At 41.2% G+C, this 23,361-nt stretch overlaps 1 long non-coding RNA gene across 4 annotated transcripts in view; it reads right to left on the bottom strand.

Annotated features, from left to right (window-relative positions):
- Positions 1-23,361, bottom strand: part of LOC141931277 (uncharacterized) — a 146,422-nt gene that overhangs the window by 2,703 nt on the left and 120,358 nt on the right. For 3 of the 4 annotated variants that reach the window (XR_012625536.1, XR_012625538.1, XR_012625535.1), the window contains 3 exons: positions 5,906-6,127; positions 1,320-1,494; positions 719-915 (listed from right to left, as the gene is read on the bottom strand). This is a non-coding gene — a long non-coding RNA (uncharacterized LOC141931277). Of the gene's footprint in view, positions 1-718; positions 916-1,319; positions 1,495-5,905; positions 6,128-12,268; positions 12,472-23,361 lie in introns of those variants that run through there. The other variant, XR_012625537.1, reaches the window with a different exon arrangement.

The following is a 23,361-nucleotide window of genomic DNA, read 5'->3' as shown; positions in this document are numbered from 1 at the left end:
ATTAGCAAATATTCAGACACAGGAAAATACTATGTGCCAGATTTTTACTTTATTTACATTGAATTACCTGAGATTAGAATCTGAAACTAGAAACTTTCTTTATACAGTTACAAATAGCTATATTATGCAGTTTTAAGGGGTTAAGAAAAGGAGGAAATCATAACCACAGAAGTCATAAAGGCAACTTATCCCAAGCCAAATAGTTTTGTTTCTAACGCAGGGCTTTAATTATAACATGTCATATAATGATGACATAGTGCTATAATAGGCAAATATAATGCATTAATCTGATATTATATTTTGGCTTTAACAATAGGTGCAGCGAACCAGCCTTAGTGGATAACTCATTCAGAACCTATCTGCACACTCCACCTAGATACTTATCTGCCTCTTTAATTAAGTGGAGGGAAACTTCTTGAGGCCATACCCATAAAGCCAGTCTCTGATGATAGCAGAGTTACTGGAAGCCTTTGGTAATCGTTTACACCCACGTATTGTGGTTAGCTTCCAACTTTGGCTCTTTCTTTCTCACTTTGGAACCACCTATTTATCCCCTAGTGTAAATCCCCTACTGTTTTTGTACCAGAAGGGGCACAAAAGACCTCCGGGGGTTTGTTTGAGCAACGAGTCAGCATACTGTCATTGGCCTCCTCAGGCCTGAACCAGGAGTCCTAACTGCAGCCGTGAAAAAAAGAGCTTTGGCAAATTTTTCACTTACCTGTATACTTCTTGGAAAAGTCGCAACAGACTGCATCAGTGAACACAATACAGCCAGTGCCACCTTTCCATAATGCAAGTTCTCCAGGTTGTCTTCAGCAGACACTCATGGCAATCAGAGATGCTACAGCAACCAACTTTGGAGGAAGCAGGATTGGGCCTCGTGGGATAAAATCATCTTTCCTGATTCCATGGATCCTATGTAAGTTGGTGTACATTGAAAAACACCCTTTTTGGCTTCTTCAAACACAGAGTTTGTAGGATTTGCATGCTAAGCTAAAAATAAATTTTTAACTAATACATTAGTTTGGAGAAGGTGGTTCCCTGAGTTGCAGTGCTCGCTCTCTAGTAGGAATTTTTGAGAGAAATATCCCTCTCTCAGGCAGTAATATACAGAAATCATAAAGACCAGCATCTGAAGAAAGCACAGGGACAGCAATCTTGAGGCCGTGTGAGATAACTTTCTGAGGTGACAATAGCATTCAACAAGTACTATAGTCCCTGAGCAGAATCAAGGCAGCTGACATGAGGTTCCTAAGCTTTAGTACTAGCTAAGCAAGCCACCCAGGATGAGCACAACCAAAATGGCTCCAACAGCTTACCCCCTCCTTTTCCTTTTTCTTTCCTTCTGTGGCTCACTTCAGTACTGTCCTCCGATCTTTTCCAGTATGAAAGGCTCTGCTAATGACCTTTGAACAGATCATGTTGAGAATGTCACGGCAGAGCTTCTTAATCTCATGGTGGCGCCTAGATAATATGGTGATGGGTACTGAAATGCTGAAAAACAGACAGACAGATAGCTAGATAAGATTAGATATATAAGTAATTTAGTCAGTCATCATACAGAGCAGCTGACATAAGTTCATTTGTGAAGCCAACTGCTAAAATTGCTTTAGAAGTCCTTACATTTTAATTCTGTTGAAAGACAGACCTTTGATCTGAATTGTTTTGGTGGCATGTACATTATTTGAATGGAACCTCACCTGACCAGGTAATACCAGACCGGTCATTCCTGGCATACTATTGTCATAGGAGAACAGTGTACATGCAAATCCATACCTACCGATAGCTCAAGGGCAGACAGATAACTGAGCATCATGGAACAGATATAGACTGAAAGCATGAGCACCACTTTATGCTGATACGCAGAATGAATCATGGCTAATAAAAGGCTCAAACAACCATATATATGACTAAATGTAACCCCAAAACACTTTTAAATTAAGCATGATCAGAAAATAAAAGGAGGAAAATTAATAGATAAGTGTTATTGCTTCTCTTTTTCATTAATATTTATTAATTTACACTGGGGGAGATGGAGGAGGAAGAGAAATAACACAGACCTGACAGATTTGCTATTGTTTATAGACAGTTTTATATTCCAGCTCTCAGGTACTAGCGAAACACTGGGATGTTTGTACTGCATTCATTGCAGGGAAAACTGTTTACATTCACGTTATGTTTTTTTAATATGGCATTAAGAAAAATTTCAAAGACACTTCCTAGGGCAGTTTATTTTTGAAGTGGGTTATTAGTTTTCAGTGAGGCTATGGTAGTATTCCTGACTATGTAAGGGGTAAGAGAGTTAATATAAAAGCGTAGAGTTTGTTAGTCCATGTGTTTATCTGAGTGGCATTCACCCTAGCACAGACACTTGGCACCACTGAGACCCACTAGAGCAAAAACTGCTAAGTGCACAGATGAACCACAGGTAAATGGTTGCATGTCTTAATTAGTGATGGCTGAAGCTCTCAGAAGATTCTGTGGTTGAATTAGAATAAGCATTCAAAAAGTTCAAATGTTAATCCAAGCCTCTTTAGTTTATAATGATGGAAGTCACTCTCTAGAGCTGGCTTACTCATTCCGTTTTTAATATATCCTGACTGAAGTTGGGTTTGAACCACTGCACAAACAGCAGCTGTCACGAAAAGTAGCTCCCTCCCTCATACCCACTCAAAATCAGTAATTACAGGTGTGCAGAAAAATCAACCAACTGAACAGCAGTCTCCAGACAGTGCTTGCCACAGTCTTCTGTCCTTCTGTGACACTTTACTTTTGCATATACTTGGCTCGAAGGCTTGAAGGCTTGGATTAATCTTACTGAACTGTTAGAATGCCCGTTTCCTTAACATTTGGGAAGCTCAGCCTCTTTTTGAAGGTACCTGCCTCTTGCCAGTGAAGGAGCTAGACTCCTAATTTGAGCATCTCATTTATTTGCCTGTACTTTGGAAGGATCAAGGTCCAGCTGTCTTGTGAAATCCCTGATGTTACGGTATCTCCCTGACCGGTAACCTGTTCCCCATAGCTAGTCCCTTATGCGATATTTCAAGTCAGCTCTCCTGCACGTTGGTATATTATAAGGGACTATAACACAGGAGACTTGATTCTCTAAATAGAAATGTTCATATACAATATACCTAGAGACTGCTTCCCCACTGCCTTACGACTGCGCAGTCAAACCCATGGACTCACAGCAAGTCCACAGGGTGTGAAAATGCTGTCTAGCACATCTGGAAGTGCCAGGCTCTCAGTCTGCATAACGTAAAAGCAATGGAGGATGAGGCCAGTAGTTTCAATTGTACTTTTATGTCTGCATGAGCAAATATCAGGCCTGTTATGCATGTATTTGACATCTGCAAAGAGTTGTCCAGCTTGTGCATAAATGGAGTTGGTGTGCACTTATTTCCCTAGCGTACCGCATGCCAAATAAGGGCAAATCAAACACAAAAGTATGCCATCAGCTGAGACAACCATTTAAAAATAGGTATCTAAAAGTATTACGTAGTAAAGTACTAAAGAATATAGTCTTAATTTTCAAAATTGCCAAGCAACAAGCAGCTCTTGTTTTTTTTGAAAATCAGAGCACTCACACACTTCTGTTTAGATTTTGGAACATGTTTTTATATACCTATTTTTTGAGGAACATTGGCCAAATTGCTAGCTGTTGGCTGGAGTCTTTATCAGGAAATCTATAATTGAACATTCCAGGCCAAGATGCACAGAAAATAAAACTGGGCAGAAACTTGCATAGTATGATGGTAGTTATACTGGAAGAAGTAAAAACGATTCAAAAACCCTAGTTCCATTAAAAATCCCAGTTCAGGAAAAGGGACAGAAATGTACTTTTGTGAACTTGAAATGGGTACTTCTGTGTTTGCAGTGATAACAGCAGTCCTTCTTACAGCACTGTGCACTTTCAAAGCTTTGAATGAATAACTGTAGCTAATGAATAATAGTACCTTCAAATAAAATCTTAATTGCAAAACAAAGGAATAATAAAGAAAAGTTACTACTTTTTTTTTTTATTTATTCAAAGCTTAGAAAAGTTTAGGTTGAAGTTTTGGGTGAAGGTTTGGTTGCTGCCTTTTCCCCTTTTATCTGAACCAGCTCACTCAGACCTAATCTTCATCATCTAAACCACATGATTAACACACAAAATGACTTTGGAGCAAGCCAGGTCCAAGCAGGAAGCTGCAAGTACTATCATGTCTTCATGATATTAGCCAGCAAAATAACTGTGGTTTCTTCGGTTTTTTGGGTTTTTTTTTAATTCTCTACATTTATGTTTTCCTTGAAAGGGGCTTGTGTTTTGTTTCTTCTTTGTGTTGGAAACTTTCAGATTTATAATCTCACTCCCAGAGGGAATGCTTATTCTCCTAGACAATCCCCACAAGACCAGGGCAGGCCTGGACCCTTATGTAAAATGTCTAAGGACGACTCTCACTCTGCTCAGGTTTGTCAGTCAAAACCAAACCGTCCAGCCAGATAGCATCTCTCCCACCTGGTCAAGTTTAAAAGAAAGTAGCTACGACTGTATCATGTGAGGGGACCGGTCCTGCTGGTGTGTATTAGGCTTGTTCAGAATATGCCATCAGAATTGGCTGTCCTGAGAAAATAAGACGCTCCTTCTTTCAGGATCCCAGTGGGTTTTAGGTAGGAACTCTGTACTAAGCTGCTCAGATCACAGCAGTTCTGGGCATGTCTAGACATAAAGTTGCTGGTACTGGAAGAAATGTTATCCTGAGCAGGGAGGAACCTACTGAGTTGTAGGTGCTTAAGTCCTCTTTTGCATCTGGCCCTAACTTGCAAGAGAGGAAAAGCCAAATGCTCAAAGGCAGCTTCCATTTTATGGCTCTAAATTATGCAGAAAAATTATGGACTCGATAATTTTCCACCTGCGTTTGTATTGGAGGTGAGGATGAGCCTCGACCAGGTAGGGAGAGGCTCTGATTCTCTGCTCTTTCTCTGCTCTGTGAATTCAGAAGGGATGAGAGGCCTCACACCAGCAGAAATCATAGTCCCCATGTGTGTCATACACTCCTATGCAAAGCTCCGCGGTTGGTACACTGGGTGCTTGTTGGGCAATGGCATGGAGAAGGCTGGTTTCCTTGGAACATTTTCTGTTCATTGTACTGTTCCTTCCCGGCATTTCACAAACCACCACAAAGAAGATGACAAAAAGGGGAAAAAAACCTTCTTAAAATGAATTGTGTCTCTTCCCTCACTATCCCAACAGCCTTGGCAAGCTCATAGGAGCCAGGCAGAGCTGGTCTCTGCTGGATGTTACTCTTTGTACAATTTTATGATAATTTTGGGGAGTTTGCATGATCAAATGGTGAAAGCACAACGAGGGAAGTCAGAACTCTCAGCCTTCGTTCCTGGTTCTGCCACCAAGATCCTGTTTGCATTGGGGTGACATATAGAACTCCTTTGGTTGTCCCATTGGAATGAATCTTGTTTTATGTATTCACTGCTTCTGTTATTTCTAGCGCTATCTGAGGCTTAAATCAAAACAATAACAAAATATCCCAATATATCTGCAAAACAAATTATAAACCTAAGAACTATGACCTTTCTGCTCTGATTCAAAGCTGGTTAAAGACAATGCAAGACTCTGTTGACTCCAGTACACTTTAGATTACAGTGCAGGCTCTTCATCAGATGGAAAAGAGAAGGAAGGCCACTAGAACTCAAGGAAGTGGTGGGAGAACTATGATATATATTAATGCGAAGTAAAAACACCCTCAAGGGATGCTGGAAGCAAGACCTCTGCCAACGCTTGGCTAGAATACACAAGTTTAGGGACCCAGCTTTTGCAGTTTCTTGGCTCATCCCAGGAAGAAAACAGCTTCCTGTGTTAACCTCTTAATGTGAGTTCTATATTTGTAATTTGCAGTACTTTTCATACCTGAAATAACAACTCAGTTCTGCTTTCATGGCAAAATTCCCAATGATTTCATTGTGAGCACAGCACAGCTCATATCCTCTTATTCTCTGCTGTTGGGTCTTTTTCACATCTTTCCACGCTGTGAGGCTTGACTGGTCCTCTCCCCACTCATGCTCATTCTTGGTCTCTGTTTCTCTGACACAGGTAACAGTTTTTATCTCCATCTAAAGATCAGATTTGTTTCTGTAGCAACCAAAACAGAAAAAGAGGAAATTGAATCAAACAGTGTCTTTTGCATCCATTTGAACCATCTGGTTATAGCAAGAATGTGTTTTCTCCTTGCTTTTCATCATAAGCTTTACAGCCCAGCTGTTTTCAGACGGAGGAGAATAGGGCAGCTGGACAGTCCTAGCTGCCATACTTGCAGAAGTAGTCTGTAACTATAGCATGTGATCATCCCAAAGCACAAATAAAAAAAAAGGAAGAAAAGAATGAACCAGAAATGTATTACTGTTTTTGAAAATAAAATCTCATGATTTCACTGCGTAGCCCTGCTATTTCAGTATTGTGGTTTTCAAAACAGTACTCACTTTCTGGTCCTTTTTTAAGCACCTACTTCCCTGGGGTTGGTACCTACAACTGCCCTCTGTCTTTCAAAATCCTCTTTTAAATTAACAAAGTGGTTCCAAACAAGTGTTGAGCTACACACAAAACCCAGAAAGTTTATCTACAAAGAGATTTTTCATAAGTTATTTCAAAGTATTTATCAAAATAAAACCTGCAAAGATGCATAACCATGATCCACTAATAACCATGTCATCTCCAGTCCCTCTTCTATCATGGTGCAAAATGAGGGAGTTCGAAGAATATGGACACTGATTATATAAGGAGATGCTTTGGGTTGCGATCAGAGATGGCTCTTTCTTCTAAAAATACACTAAATTTGATTCACTAGCAGCAGTGACAAAAGCAATGTTTTGGTTCTTAAGGAAACTCTTTGTGTCAAATATTTAATTTTGCTTTAAGAGTTTCTAAAAATATAATTAAGCACTAAATTAAAATGGAAATTCTGAATCCTAAAGCTAGGATGTTTACTTAGAAAATGCTAAAATTGTATAATTTTATTTGTTTGGAATTTCAGGGTGATATAACTAAAACAGTCAGCTAAAACTGGTTCTGGTTTACAAAGCATTTCAGTTTTCCTAGATTTGAACATTTTGGCTAAGATTATCCAGCGATAAATAATGGCAGGATTTAACTGTGAAGAAATAAGGTGCTGTCAGAATCAGGATTTCAGTATTACCAAATACAGGTCTATAATGTCAGTTTACAGCACTATTTTATCAATGATATTTACAGACCTCTCAGCTGAAAGGCGGAGTGGGTACAGTAAGGAGTAAGTTGTGGTTCACTTTTAGTATATTATATTAGTATTCGGTAATATTATATATTTAGTATATTTATTAGCTACGGAAAAGTTACATCTCAACAAATCCATAAACTCCACTTGACAGGAAAATACCATGCACATTTGTGATGCCACAGAAATAAAGTATCATAATTAAAAGAATGGTTCTTTTCCCTCAAGATTTTCTTTAGGCCTGTCCTCAAAATGAATCCTAGGCAGGTGATATATTGTTTATCCACACAACATTTAAGCAGCATATTTAATACAGTTGCAGTTCATACTTTAAATTCAAGCATAACATCAATCCAACAATTTCTGGCAAATAAAAGGCAGCAATGGAGTGTCAAGAATTCAAGGAGACTCTGATCTAATTTAAATGGTGTTGCTCTCAAAAGCTGGCAGCAAGGATGTGTCTTTTTAAAATGTTTCTATTAGAAGCTGATGTTTATGATCGCTCTCAGCTTGGCAAGAAAAACACTCTTCTAAACATTTACATTTCACATTCTTTAGGACAGTTGAAAAATGTTGGCCTGCAGTTCTCCACACTGCAGAGAGGTTGTGAGGAATGTTATAGTAGAACGTTAATAGCCATGTACTTTTCTTGTTCTTTGATTTATTGTGTGGTAGTTTTTATACTAGTTGTGTTCTTAATGTTGTCTGTCCTGATTTGAGTTTCACTCAAACAACATGAGCCTAGGTTTATTTTTCTAGCTAATAAAAATAAAGTCAATTCATTTATTAATAAAACTTTGTATTAATGTTATAGTCACCATTTTGAGACTTCCCCATTTGAATATATTCGCTATACACTGTTGCAAAACTCCCCAGCAGAGTCAGAAAATGAGTATTTTTCAAGAGATGCAATCTATGAAGGCGGGACTGTCGCTGTTCTGTTTGTCCAAACAATGCGGCCATGTTCTGGTTTGCCCACGACTCTGATCGCAATGTACAGACATCAGCAACAAAAATAATAATGTAACGTAAAATCCCTGGTCAGTCCCTCTGGCTCCAAGGTAACTACTTCCATGAGTAACTGCCATGCTTGAGTAAGACATTTGTGTTCTGGCTGCTGTGTGTCACACATCGTGGGGCCCAGTGCACAGCTCTGGTGAGATCTCACAAATAGTGCCATTAAAGCCAGCTGGACTGACTGCTTGTACCTGCCTACTCACTCCCTGGCACACAGATTTCCCAATCTGACCCAACCTAACAGCATCAGGAAAAAAAAAAAAAAAAGCATTGGCTTTATTCTTGACCAGAAGCACTGTTTTCAAAGTAATGCTTTGAAAGTACAATTAAATTGTAGATTAGAGGTGCATAAATGTATTCAATGTGTTCCCCATTCCACAAATCACTTAAGGATATGTATGAATCTTACTGACATAGTTAAATGAATCACTGAATTAGGACTGATGCTTGGGATACGATAAAGTCCTAAACTCTGCCAGCTCCCAGGAAGGTCACTGAAAACTGATGGTACCTAGGGACTACAGGATTAAATAAATACAAGAACGTATCCACACAAATTATTTTTTGTATGCAAATCAGATGACTGCAGTGTTGCAACCAGTGGGAGTCCCCAGACTGGACTGCTCCTGTGGGTAAGCTCACTCATGGTCTGAGGATCTGCAGAATCAGGCTTGGTGGTATGTGCTGGATGCCTGTGCACTATCATTTTAATTCAGTTTGCTAAGGTGTGTACAACCTCTGTTAAGGTACACGTAAGCCACTATCACAGTGGCATCGAGTCAGCTGCTTCAGGCCTGGGCCATTTTGCTGTCAGTTGAAGATGTGAGGCTGATGGAAGCGGCTTGTGCTATGGCCCTTCGATAAAGAATAAAGTCTGCTGTATGTCTTGCTGGTAGTAGTAGCAGAGAACTCAAGGCAAGGGAATTTTACAAACTGTGAATACAAATTGTAGGTATGAAGTCTTGATTGTTGTTCGTAATTGGGCAACAATACAAGCAAACTGTACACATATAATGTGTACAGAATTCAGGACTTAGAAAGTTTATTAAAGTCCCATCAAAATAGGACGTTGTGGCAGTATTATACAGAGACCCCCTGAAGCAGCCATAAACTACCTTGTCTGGGCCGTGGCAAAAAGCCTGGCCCTTACGGCTGCTGGCACCATGAGGTCGGGAGTGCACTGCGTTCTGGCAGCTCCCAGTGCTCAGAGTTAGCTGAGGGTTTATGTTGTTCAGGGAGGTGCTTTTATTTGGTAGGATAAAAGCTGGGTCTTGCTGGCTTACATCAAACTTGTTTGGGAATATTTGCAAACTCATGGAAACAAAAGACAATGTCTCTTGACAAAACTTTTTAGTGTAATTCTGTGCAGGAACACTCTCATTCCAGAATAAAAATGACCACACAAAGACTGACTCAAAATTAACTCCCTGCCAGCCTTTAGAAACTGAAAGTCCCATTTTAAAGTTGAAGGCACTTACAAAAACCCCATGTTTTTATTTAGCTTCTTGTTTCCAGTGTGTACATCCCCCAGAGCAAGCACCCAAAATCCAAATAAAGTCAGGGGAATCTCGAGGCACCCAGTGACGGTTGTCTCACTTCAAGACAAGCACCCAAAATCAAATAAGGTCAATTGAACCCCGAGGTGCTCAATGACTCATTTCAAAGCAGATGTTAAAAATTAAGTATCTTTGAAGGGTTTTGAAAAGTTTAGCCTAAGTGACTGGGACAGAGGATGAAGCTGAGGAATTCCTGTTCTCACAGACAAGTCTTCTCAGAGCAACTCATTATCAATCAATAATGTATATTCATGTAGATTAGCATATACAGGTCTCTATAGGAAACCAGTAACACATCACAAATCCTAACTTAATGGAATCTGTGTATAACCAGTGTCTTGAATAACACTAATAACTCTATATAAAGAAATAAAGGGAGCAGCTCAGAGTGGGTGGGAAGCAGTAGCCAGCAGGCTGGCTAGGAGGAAGGGAGAAATAATAAGGCACCTAGTTCCCAGGAAGGGCAAGCAGGTGTATTTACAGAGGTCACACACCTTCTGGTCAATTAGGTCTAAACCCAGAGGAACCGCTGGTAAAATATCCATTGCTGCTGGCTTTGGTAAAAGCCAATTAGAGATGCATTTATATTCTAAAACCTAATTTCTAGGAAATAAAAGTGTGGAGAACTTCAAAGAGTTGCCCAAAGAAGGATGGAGCATGGTGTATGTTCAGGACTGGGACTAATGGACACCAGTGCCTGAATGTGTGGACATTCTTTGAGATTCCAGGGAGGATAGCTTAAAACACCGGCCTCTGGTTGTGAAATTTAATGCAGAATTGAAATAATTTTTACCATGTTTACTTTACATTTTACTTGTTTACCTCCTCCTGGTCTAGTATCTAAATGTTCAATTTTAATTGTTTCTAAATAAACACTTGCTTTACTACAAGGTTTGTCTGATGTTGAGGGCAAGGTAAATGAAAACAAAGCTATGCTGTTACAATTCCATGGAGATCATAGACTGAGTCTAAGAAGCACGTGTGGGTAACCCTGAGAACCTGTACCTCCACACAGCTTCATGAGGTTCTGCAAGTGGGAGTATTTTTTGTCAGTGCAGGAGCTGGGAATGCCAAGTGCCAAGTTTGCAAAGGCGGTCCCTTTAGTAGGCACAAACAGAGCCCTTTCTGAGGCTCAGAGAGACTCTCCATAGCTTCTCTAAGCCATGGTGCTGTACAATGAGTGGACCGAAGTCATACCACGGGTTAGTGACAAAGCTGAAAAGAATCCAGATTGCCAGCTCCTTGTCCTAAATACCAAATGTAGTCCTGCCTTCTCCTCTAGGATAAAAGCATAAGGAAAAATATTCTAAAAGCTTTCAAGAAGCAGTGCAGATTTTGCTGTTAAAAGGAGGAAACATTATCAAAGGATCAGCAAATTCCACAAAGTAACACAACAGTTACTATTGCAAAACTCTGGGGGATCTCTTCTGTGGTATAGAGTTATTCAGCAGCTCAGATTCATAGCAGTGTTTCTTCGTCCTCCACAGTCATAAATTCTTTTCTGTTTTGGATAAGTTCAGTAAGCTCAACTCTTTTGGCTTCAGCGAGAGCCAGACCTTGCCTAAAATGTAACATTTTAATTGTCATTTCCATAGAACATTTATGCCGTGTTTATCAGGTTCATTTCTTTTTTCATTAGAAGTTAATCACAATGCCATTAGCACTGCTTTAATGTCATGAGAATCACACTCTGTAGGGTGCATCCTATGACTGCCTCAGAAATCTCTCCCTGTGGATATTTTGTCTCTGTGAAATAGTCTTGTTCCAACTATTCATCTTTGCCAAGAAGAACAATGTTACCAATAAATCAGAACAATCATTTGTTTTCTTGCAGTTGGTTGTACATATCCTTCATCAGTAGAAATTTAGCTATGAATTAGAAAAAATTCCTTTCACCTTCCCAGCCTCTTCAGTTTGTTCAGGATTCATGATATGTCTATGCATCAGATGAGTTATTTTACCTGGGAGGTAGGAACTGTTCCAAGTTCATACCTGCTCAAGCTGTAATTCAGTTTTATGAAGGAGACTGGCATAATGCCTATCTACAGCATTATTACATAGAGCACAGAAGAGCTAACAGTGACCCAGTAAAAGAAATTAAGAATTTGAAGGTGGTTTTGTAGAGAGAAAAGATCTGTCATTAGTGAAAAGAAATGAGGTGAAATTACTGAAAGAGCATTTCTGATCATGCAATCAGGAAATGTAGAACAAAACTCCAGGGCACAGAGGGATCTGTGAGTACTACCTTGGGGAGGAGGTACTACAGATACTTCTTCAGATAAGGGCATATCAAAATTCAGTGCCTGAGCTCAGAAACCCAAACATTCATATTAAAAATACAATCAGTTCATGTTCATGTATTGGGACATGAGTAGCTTTAGGACTTGGCACTTGTCTCTCATATTCTGCTTAAACATGCAATTCATAAGAATAATTCAGATGTGTCATTACCTTGAAGGTATCAGAAATCACAGTAGATGCACACTCAGGTTATACCAACAGTTACCCTTCTGTGCACGCAGTTGTGAAAATCTGCTCCTAAAGATTTTTTGCATTATTTTGCGCTTTGCACAGGAATTGCAGAGGTGTTGTCCGAGGTGCTGAGTCCTCCTCAGGTCATCGCGAAGCTGAAGGAAGCTGCAGGTGCTCCATGCCACTGAAAATCACGTCATTGGCTTAATCATCAACAAAGTCTTATTACCAAGATTTGCAGCTGGTATCCAATGAAATCTGAGATAGCAGTTAGAGTCCTAAGCAACGAGTAATACCAGTTTTTCTAGAAAATTAATAAATGCAAATGTTAACTGTTCTAAATTCACTTAATAAACAAGTCACCTGTGGTTTTCATTAGAACAGAGAACATAAATAGAAAAGGAAATGGAAGGCCTGATACTTGGTGTCCAATAAACCCCACAATGTGGCCAAGCTTTTGCAGGGCTCTCTGGGTATGCAATGAGTTAATTAGCAAAATGTCATTGTAGTCTTTCAATCACTATAAAATACATTTAAATGCTTTCTAAGTGTGCAGCCCATTAGTGACTAATGAAGCAACTGCAGCTGATAGGCTGGATCCTGCGCTAAGCAAGGCAGAGCAAAGAAGATCAACAGTGCTAAACTGCATGGCAGGTATAGGAAGCTGAGATGCTCCAAAGAAGTGATTCTGTGCTCAGGTGGTGAAAGAGACTGGCAAGGGATGAACATTGCCAAGTAACTCATTAACACAGAGGCCGTGAGTCTTGATACATGGCTGGTGTCCATCCACACCCAATGATTTTGAGGCTAAGTGAGCAGAGGAACTTGAGATTCATCCCCATTCAGTGTAAGAAACTGTGTGTTGCACTGAGTCTTGGTATTGTTTCCATCCTTGCCTTAACCCCAGTACAACACCTTGCTGTCCTGTAATAGGCAGACCAAACCTCAAGCAAAAGTTCTGTGTGACTGCTCAGTGCTGAAAAAAATATGTTCCTCCTGAAGTCCTGGCTCTAGGAGACAAATGTGGATTCCCCTGGAAATCTGCCCAGATCTAAACATGAGTATGGAAATGGGTGTTATTGCCTGCACTCTGTGTTTGTGTTCAAACTCTCCCTTGCCTGCGGTTTCCAGATTTTTTCCTATTGAAACTAGGGTGAGATTATAAATTTAAAGGACCTATCAAATAATTAGGTATCATCTTGGTAATGAATTATGGATTGAAAACAAGTCTCATAGGCTGAGAAAGTTTGAAAAATTATGCACTTGCCTCCAAAGACATAGGAAAAAGGGCATAAAAGGAGAATAGAACTACTGTATCATGGGTATAATGTCTTAGCAAAACTAATTCAAAGGGTAGATTGCATTCTGAATCTGGACCATGAATAAGATCTCCCCAGCTTCTACAGTGACCTAGACATGTGTCACCTTTTACATTCCTCACCAGTCTCTCAGGCAGCAGCTGTAATGTGCAACCACAGTTCCCAGAGTGAAGCCATCATGTGCTACCTGCCAAGTCTGGCAGAGTCCACGCGATGACACTGCTTCACACCACGGTGTGGACTGCAGTAAAAATTACCCAGCTGACCTCCATAAAAATTCACCGAGTAGCCCTGCTCAAAGCATCATGCTTCTTCCTGGAGTTATGCATTGGAAAGGACTCTCTGAGTCACCCTCCTAATTTGCATATCCCTTTGCATCTTGGTATTAACAGTCAAGAGCCATTGGAGCCAGCTAGAAAAGCCTCATGTTTGTGCTCTCCCATGCAAATACCTCTTCTCCCTACATATTAGTTACTGTGTGTGGGTTTTCTCTCTCACTCTCTCTTGCCATATGTGTGGGAGTTGATGGCATCAACTTTATGAAATCTCAACACATGCCAAGAACAGCTGGAGAAGTTGAAACAAGTTCTGGGTGAGGTGAGTTTCATGGGCAGGGACTGAAATTAGCAAAGGTACCGTGGCTGCTTGCCATGCCAGGAGTCTCACATGGAGCATGTGCGCTGTGCTTGCTCCAAAAGCAGATTCCCCATGGAAAAAAGGATTTGACTTGATTTGATTTAGATAACGATGATGGCAGAGATATCTGAATTAGAAGAATCTGTTCACCAGGACAGACCATCACTGCACTTCTTCTGTGACTGGTTCATTATGTAAATATAAAAATTTCATCATGAGTCTGAGGTAATTAATATCTTTAGCCAGCATGTAGCACTCTTCATCTTCAAAACGCTTTACCAAGATTAATAATTAATCACCACAACACTCTGGGAAGGTTATCATCTTAATCAATGGGTAAACTGAGGCACAAAGATTTAAAGTATCACAACCTACCAGTGGTAGTACTCTTGTGTCCCAGCCTGGTGCTCAGTGTGTTACAGTGCGTGGCCAAGCTACCTGATATGCTTTATGATAAGAAGGAACAAACCAAGAGGGCATTCCAGGATGGATGAAATAAAACTCCCTCCAGACTGCACATAGAGTTAATCACTGAACCTGTTAATCACTGGCTGCTCCCTACAGGTCTCTGTGTTCTCAAATCCAGGATGTCTGTCCTCCTCTTGTAACATCTACACGTTTCTGTTGATCTTTCTGCATGTTCCCTTCAGAAGTCCAACAGTACTCCTGATGTGATAGAAACACTCTGGCCTCAGCCTTAGCTATGACTCAGGTATTTACATCTTCTTTTCTGGATAATTTTAGTATATAAAGAACCAATGATATGTCAGATGAATTTTAGTGATATAAACTGTTTAATAACTAGCATTTGCTTTTGAAGCACTTTATGCATCCACCTCAGAAGAATTTCCATCTTTTGCCTCAATCTCTTACGCAGGAAGATTAGAGTCTGGTTCAAATTTTGGTGTTAAGTTGTTAATTTTCTATAATCAAGTCTTGTTTAGGCTAGTAAATGCAGCTTTTACCTTATCAGTTTCTGCCATTAGTTCCACCTGGACATCTCCACTAGGTCATACATTATTAAAGTATGTCATTCCCAGACAAACCTGGGGAGAATTGTGAAAGAAGTGACCTCCCTGCCCAATACAGAAAATGAAACTTCAGCACAGCCTACTAAATACAGAAATATGCACAGTACATCTGAAAGAAAAGTTTGCTTGTCTTGAGGCTTCACAAGAGGGATCTGTCAAATGTGGCAGGCTGTCATTAAAAACAATTAACCTAATCAAAAATCCCTTTTCTCTTATTTCTGCCTAGTCAGGTGAATATAAATACTAGATTTTCCAGGGGCACAGAGAAGAAGAGGAAATCAGCATCTATGTTTTCATTCAAACATGTGTATGAAGGAGCAAGTACAGATTCGCCTTCGTATACCTAAAGTATGCATGTAATTAGTATGACTGCACAGGGAGTCATGAGACTTGTATTCATGACTGGCCACCTGCATGTCATTTGGGTGGTTGTCTTAATAGTGACAATGCTTGTGCATGCAACCCTAGCATTTAAACATATGGAAACACACATTTTTTTCTGGCAAAGTGGACTTGTGAGAGCTGCTGTTCTCCTAAGCCCACGCTTCCCACGACCTCTGGTACCTGTTAGGACAATGCTTCTCATTGAACATGTAGGTTTTTGTACCTGTTTGGTTTAGAGTAAACTGGTTGCTTGTGATGTCTTAACTCCTAGCATCACCACCACGAGTACAAGTACAGTTCTCTCCTCAGCACTCCCAAACCTCTTTTGTGTTTTCCAGAGTGGAGGAGGCAAAGAAAAACCCTAGTTCCTTTGAGGTGGGAGCTCACCCCAAGCGGGAGGAGAGGGAAGCTGACCTCCAGTGCATTTACTGATCGTATTTATTTTTAAAGGCACTTAGCCATAAGTCTCAGCCTATGGCTCTGCTTCCTGCAGGCACACCCTGCTTGTGGCTGTGAAGGTACTCACTAAGCACTAGTAACACCCAGCATTTATATAGGGCTTTTCATCTTCAAAGCACTTCCCGAACATCGTTTAATTAATGAATCCTCACAGCCCTCTGTGAGGTATGCACAGTTATTACCCCCACATTTTACAAGTGAGGAAAACTGAGGCAGCGATTAGCTGAGGCAACACTGTGGGAATTGGGATTAGAGCTCAGGAGAACTCAGGAGTGCCTGGACCCCCGTCCCACGCAATGATTGCCAAGCTGCCTCGTTGGGAAATGCACGTGGTGCCTCAGGTCAGCACTGTATCTTGAACATGATCAGTGCTGACCCTTTGGTGCATCAGCGACATCTTTTCCTTCCAGGTTCACATAGGTTTTCTGTGTGGAGGTCTGGAAAAATGTTGTTTTTCATCTTTCAGTATCAGTTCCAGATCCTGCTGTCACCCAGACAGGAGATCCAAAGAAAGACGCTGGGACTGAGGTTCCAGAAGAGGATGGCTTCTATTACCTACAGCACTACCTAACACACTCAGTTTTAGTGCCTTCACAGTGTTTTTAAAATGACATAGAAGAGGGACTTTCACCCAGAGATTTCAGAGCACTCTGTGGACAAAGGACAGTGTTGCAATCCCAAATCACAGTATGGCTCTGTGCAGACTGTCAGACCCACTCAGGCTCGGCCTTGGCTGAAGATCTGATGATTCACGACCCTCAGCCCACATTCATGAAAGTTCAGTGAGTTTCACTCACATCCTCCCCAGTAACTGCGGGTTCCTCCCTCGAGAAGCCCCAGGGTATCCCAGTTCCCAGCTGACATGTGGAGGACAGGAGCAGACTTCCTGGTCATAATGGTAGCCGGTAGGGTGAGAGAGGGCACCAATGATGGGGGTTAAACCTGGATGGTTCAACCTCGTCAAACTTGAACATCCGAGAGAACCTGCAGGGCTTGGTTCCTTTCCAGCCCTCTAGGGCTCTCACAGCCCTAATTATTATTGTTGTTGTTGTTATTATAACAAAACATTCATATACTGCCATAAAATACAAACTAGATAATACACGTTCCTTGCCTGAAGAGCTCAGGCTTTAAACAGGCTGGACATTCTGAACTGGATCCCTCAGGAGAGACAGGGAAGGCGCAGCCCTTTTATAGCAATTTCCCCTCTCAATTCCTTTCAAGTGTGGCTGGACACTGCAGGCCTACGGGATGCGGCAATAAGCAGCTGACCAGGCACCAGCAGAGATACAGCATGCTCCTCCAGCTGCGCCTCGGCTCCTGCTCTGCTACGCACAGCAGCTGTGCGAGAAGGATTTGTGGCTGGCAGTCACACTCCCAAGGCAGGGGACTGGGGAGGCTGGGATTTCACTGAGGGTGTGCTTCTCAAATCAGCTGCAGCTCAAAGCTGGTACCTACCACTCAGAAAGCAATGTCCAACCTGCTGTTCCTGGGGGGGTAGCAGCTCCCAGCTCCTGCCGAGTTCTCACAGGCACCATCAGGGAAATGCTCTCAATCAGTTGATTGAACTGCTGCCTCTGTCTGAGCCAGATGGTGCCGTACCACCTGCAGAAATGCGGCAGGAGCTGCTCCATCCTGCTCCTGTACAAGACGACCATCCCACTGGGGTTGTTTCAAATGCACCGTTCTACTAAACCGAGGTGATGGAATTGCAATGCTCAAAAGAAAACAGGAGGACGGTAGTGCACAGTGTGCTGACGTCTTTGCACAGCTGACTGCTGGGAAGTGCTGGGGAATCTGTGGTTCGTAAATGCTCTTCTGAGTGAGACTGATGCCTTCTCTCGCCTGTGAGGTCCCTTCTCTTCCCTCCTGACAGTGTTTCCCAGTCTAATCTGAAATGCCACGAGATACAGAGCCAAGGGAGAAGTGGAAAATGTTGCAATTCCTAAACTGCACTTTGAAATGAAATAGTAATACTTGTAATTAATAATAATCTCTAATGAAAAAAAAAATCCCTGGTTATTCCAATATAGACACTTTAGGTAGCACTAGGGCGTCAGGCAGGCTTATTCAGCCTCTGGACAGACTCACCCACAAGGCCGAGCATCAACACGCCCTGTGTACACCTAGCATCATTTTGAACAACGGCACCAAAACAAAACAAAGACAAGGAGCACCTTAGGTCCTTTTTGTCTAAGCACAAGACAGGGATCCCTGGCCAGTTTTTACCAGCTGAAGGCTCTCAGCCAGAAACTGTCCCTGTATCTATATTCGTAACTCATAAAACAAACCAAAACAAAAACCCAACAAAATACTTTTACAATGAAGGAAACATTTCTCAGGAGTGCTGCTGTTTTCATTCCCTCCAGTGCTCTGTGTTCCAACGTTTTAATGTTCTCTGACCATTTGGTCACAAAGACACTGAGCAGACACTGCTGAAGTTTTTAAATGCTTAATCTGACCTATCTTAGACCTGGCACAAACCCCAGAAAATAGTAAGAATAGGTGCACACCTTGTATATTATTAAGGGATATAATGTTAATATTCTGATTATTATTGAACTCCAAAGCAATTCTCATCAAGGAACCTACAAGGCAGTGGGGAAACCTCACTGGACACTCAGCATAAAGGTTCCCATCACCCACTGCCCTCCCCTAAACCACTGCTGATACTTCTTCCCATTCCTTCTCTCCAGGCTCCTGGTCTAGCCCCCAGTCAGGCTCTGCTCTATCCCTTGGGGATTTGTTCATACACACAGATATGTTGATGACTCAAGTCTTAATTTTTCCCCAATTGATCTGCCTCTTTATGGCCAGTCATTCCCAGCCTGCCATATTCTCCCAGACAGCTCACTGGCTACACCAGCTGAACTCCCTGCCTTTTTCCCCAAGCCCTCCTTTCTCTACCCCTGCCAACGTGCTCTGCCATTTCTTGGCTGTCACCAAAGGAACCCTTTTTCTTAACTGCTGCTTTGTAGCACGGCCCCAACAGCTACTTACTGTTAATCATGGCAACACTTTCTGTGCCGTGGACATCTGTTTACAGCCCTGACACACACTGTGTTGCATTTCAACAGAACAGCGAAGCGTTTTTTTTCCCATCTCCAGAAGGTGATCCAGACAAAATGGCTAATTTCTAAGCTAGCTCCTCGCGGTTTATGCTTCCTGCCATAGCAATAGTTGTCAATCAAGCAGAGCTTAATCTTAACTCAGGCATTAACTTGAACACAATTAATTCTTGGCAGCAGACATAAAATGCTATGAGCCCCATCTCTCTTGATGGTGATAAGGCTGACTGTCAGGACAGGCTCTACATTCACTCCTTGACTTTAGCAAGAGTTAGATCAAGCCCATACAGACTAATAAAACAAATTACATTGTTGGCATTAGCAAGTGCAACTTTAAGAGAGTCAATTGATTTCTGTCTCACTATGCCAACCAAGACCTTGCCTCAACTTACAGAGCTGGCTGGCCTATTAGTTTTCAGGATAACAATTCAAATTACAACTGGGTGAGAATAAAAAGTACAAATTTGAGGCATATGGCCTAACCCGAAGCGAAGATGTTTGATAGGTTGCAGTGTTAACATCACCCACATGGCCAGACACATGCCAGACGGTCACAGATGTGACCTGCTGCCATCTGGGTCAGCATGATCTTGCCCTGCCTTCCTCTGCCTTGTTTCTGTTGCCTCACTACACCTTCCGCATGGCATTTTCAATCTTGTTTTATCTCATTCCACTTATGAAGCTGACTTGTGTGGCTCAAATGAAATCTTGTTAACTTTGCTGGGGTTCATAGTGATTCAGGTTATGAGATGAGATGGCCTGGAACAGACTGTCACCAGTTCAAGTCTGATCCAGGTTATCTTCATCTTGAGGTTGAAGAGCCAGCTGGGCCATCTGTCTTGCACCACTTGCAAGCCCGACACTCTCTGTCCCACTCTCTGTCCCTCATTTTTCTGGCTCTCTATTTTTCTGTTGTTACCCTTATCAAGAGAAGAACTTAACCAACCTGGCATACCAGCCTGATGTACTTAGCAGATTGAGGTGTGACTCAGTACAGAACTCTTCCTATGTTTTCACATATAAACACAGTCAGTGGACAAGAAGACAGTGAAAAGAGTACACAATGCATCACGGAGATTGCAAAACCTTGAGGAGTCAACAGATTGGAAGGTCCCTCGCAAAACAGGTCCCCATTCCCCACCAAAATGCCCTATTCCTTTTTTGATTTGAACAGTCTTAAGTTTGCTAGACATCTGAGATTCATTATGCATAGGAGTACCCATATTATTAAAACTCCAGCAAAGGCATATTCTATTAGCAATATTCTGGCAGCCATTCTGAAGGGTCTTTAGGAGTTATCCATTCACAAAGCCATGTATTTGATGACCAGTATAAATTACACCACTAATTAAGATGGGGCAAATATTTTGAATGTGATCCACAGGCAGAAACACGTTCATGTTAACCATGCAATGAAGAGTATTATACACAGATATATCTGATTTAGGATGAAATGGCAAAAACTACCTAGGAGCTAAAACTATGATATTTAAAATTTATTGTTATATTTCACCAGAATTATAACCTTTCATAGAATGCTTGGTCAAAAGGCCATCGCTTCCCATGGAAAACCAGGAATAATTTTGCTCTGCCCTATGTTGAACAGAATCTTTACCGAAAATTTCATTTGATTTGTCCTGCAAACATGCCTCAAGTTTGCACTGTTTTATAGAGCCTTTTTGGATATCCTGGGAGCTAAGGTGGTTGGTGCATTGTATACTGCACTGTGTAAGGTGCTGCCTACTTATAGTTTGTAAATTATTACAAATATGTTTCTTGACTGACTGAAAAAAATTGATAGAGTCTTACTGATAAAAAAGCTTTAAAATGTACATGGAGAAAAATGTCTTGTTATGATATTACTGCAAATAATCTTGATGACATTTATTGTAAAAAGCTCTGCCTTGCTACAATTCGTATGGATAAAAAACTCACATTCCATTTCTGAATTAACTTTGACAAGGTCCAAATGCAGTATATGGTTGCAATGAAACTGTCAAGTGCTTGGCTTATAGGAAGTAAAATTCTGAAAGTGGCAGTATGGCTATTTCAGATAGTTACTTCACTTCTGCTGATACAATTGACGTAAAAATTCACTTATGAAAAAGTTGTTAGGATTAGTAATTTTTTTCTCTGGCAGAGCTATGCAGAACTGGCCTCAAAAATTAACTTGTTTGTAAAATTCCAAATATATGCAAATAAGTAATTTATCTTAGTCAAGAAAATAATTCAGTTATGAAAATTGACATGATCTTAAAGATGTTTGGGAGGCAGTTAATCATCAAAAATAGTCTTTATATCTAATACACCATCTATTATTTCAATGTATGAGCTAGATGTATGCAATACATATTAAATATCTCCTCTGAATAAAGAAACATGAAAGGAAATCCTATACTCATGTCATTAAAAAAATATCATCCATGTCTCCCATAAAAATCAGTCTGGAAGAGTTACTTCCACAGTTCCTCCGTGCTGAAGTAGTATCACAAAAAAACCCTTCTGTATTCAAACATGGGTTAACACTTGCTTGATTTAACACGTTGAACCTGTCCTTCTTTGTCTGCAATGCTTCTCAAGGGTATACCAGCTCTGTTCCCTCTTCTGTGTGAGCCTATGACCCGAGGTCAGGCATGCAAAGGACTGCCCAGGGTTTAAAGATGAAGAATTTAGTTAGGGGTGGTTGCATCCCAGGTCTCAGTGGAGCGGGTTGAGTCCTATCCCACACCACAAGATGATGGGGGCAAGCTCCACATTGTGCTGTGTGACAGGCACAGGCCCCAGGCACAGCGCTGCAGACAGGGAGATCACATGCTTCTCTCCCTGCACAGTGCCACAGGCTTTCTCCAGCTCCCCGTATCTGGTATGTGGGACCACAGAATCGCAGAGACCCTGAAGTGCTGGGTTTTGTGGTCCAGTCCAAGAGTGTGGAAAAAAGTCCCCGGGAACTAAGAATCCTCACAATTCTCACTGTGTTCCATTCTCTTCCACTTTGATGTTGCTGTCTCTTAAATGAATGTTGTTATGTATTGCATGTATATTAAAAACAAGTAACCATGAAACAGGACACTGCTGCACACAGTTTTCCGTGTTAGAAGGGAATGAGAACAAAATCCTACAACACATTACTTATGCAATTAACTCTCCAATAGCTAGGGTACATCCATTAGTTCAACTAGAAACTAGGAGAGATAAGCATGTTATATTTTCTGATTTGCAAGCATTATCTCCAGCAAAACAACAACCAGGAACACAAATACAGTCTGACAATAAAGATCGTCTACTACCCTTCCACAGATGGAGTAATGTTTAAATACAATATTCCAATATTATAGGATACATGTCCAAGAATGTATTCTAATTTAGAATAATGGGTTCTCTCAAGGCTCGATATGACCCGTGGTAATTGTCCCCCTGAACTGAGCTCAAGAGAAAGTGCTGGGACAACTGTACTTGAACTTCCATCTGTTCAGGAACAAGTCCCACTGTATTAAGTATCACTGATCTTTCTGCCTCCTTAAGAAGTGAACTGTGGAGCAGCCCAAGGAACTAGAGTGTTGAGATCTCTTGTACTGTATTTGCACCAGGGAATCACTAGGTGTATGTTCATAAATAGCTAATGCTGCAGAGCAGCCCAGCGTGGTCTTACTTTTCCTACTGAGTTGCTCTGAGATCTTGTTCATCTTTCAGTATCTCATTTGGTCCTTCTGTAGCTTGGGGAATAACACTTATCTGCTCCACTGAGGCACTGAGGTCTGTAACAATAACTATGAACTGTTTGATAAGAGATGCTACTGAAAGACAAAGGTGTATTATTGCAAAATTTTGTGGGTTGGCAACTTAGCTAGTGGCACGGTATTGCATCCAGAGCCCATTTGGCTCCTCACAATGAAATGAGGGTTGGGGGGAGAGGAAATCAGGTCAGAGTTTTTGGCAGATCTATTCAAGGTAAGCATAATCCAGCTGATTCATTATGTGCTGCAATCCTTACTGGCAAAGACTCTGAAGTAAAGTAGCCTCCAGCCCTATTGCAACTCAACTTCTGTGTGTGGGTGTTGATGCTGCACATTAGGGAAGGGTGTCACTGGTGGATAAACTTAAGGGGGTGAGGGCTGGATAAAGGATGCAAAGGACTTCACACAAGCATTGCAATATCAGCCTAGTGTTCCCTGCTG

Source organism: Strix aluco, chromosome 17, assembly GCF_031877795.1.
Source record: "Strix aluco isolate bStrAlu1 chromosome 17, bStrAlu1.hap1, whole genome shotgun sequence".
Classification (NCBI taxonomy): Eukaryota; Metazoa; Chordata; class Aves; order Strigiformes; family Strigidae; genus Strix; species Strix aluco.
Note: the sequence above shows the minus strand (reverse complement) of the source record. Positions and strands in the feature narration are given on the sequence as shown.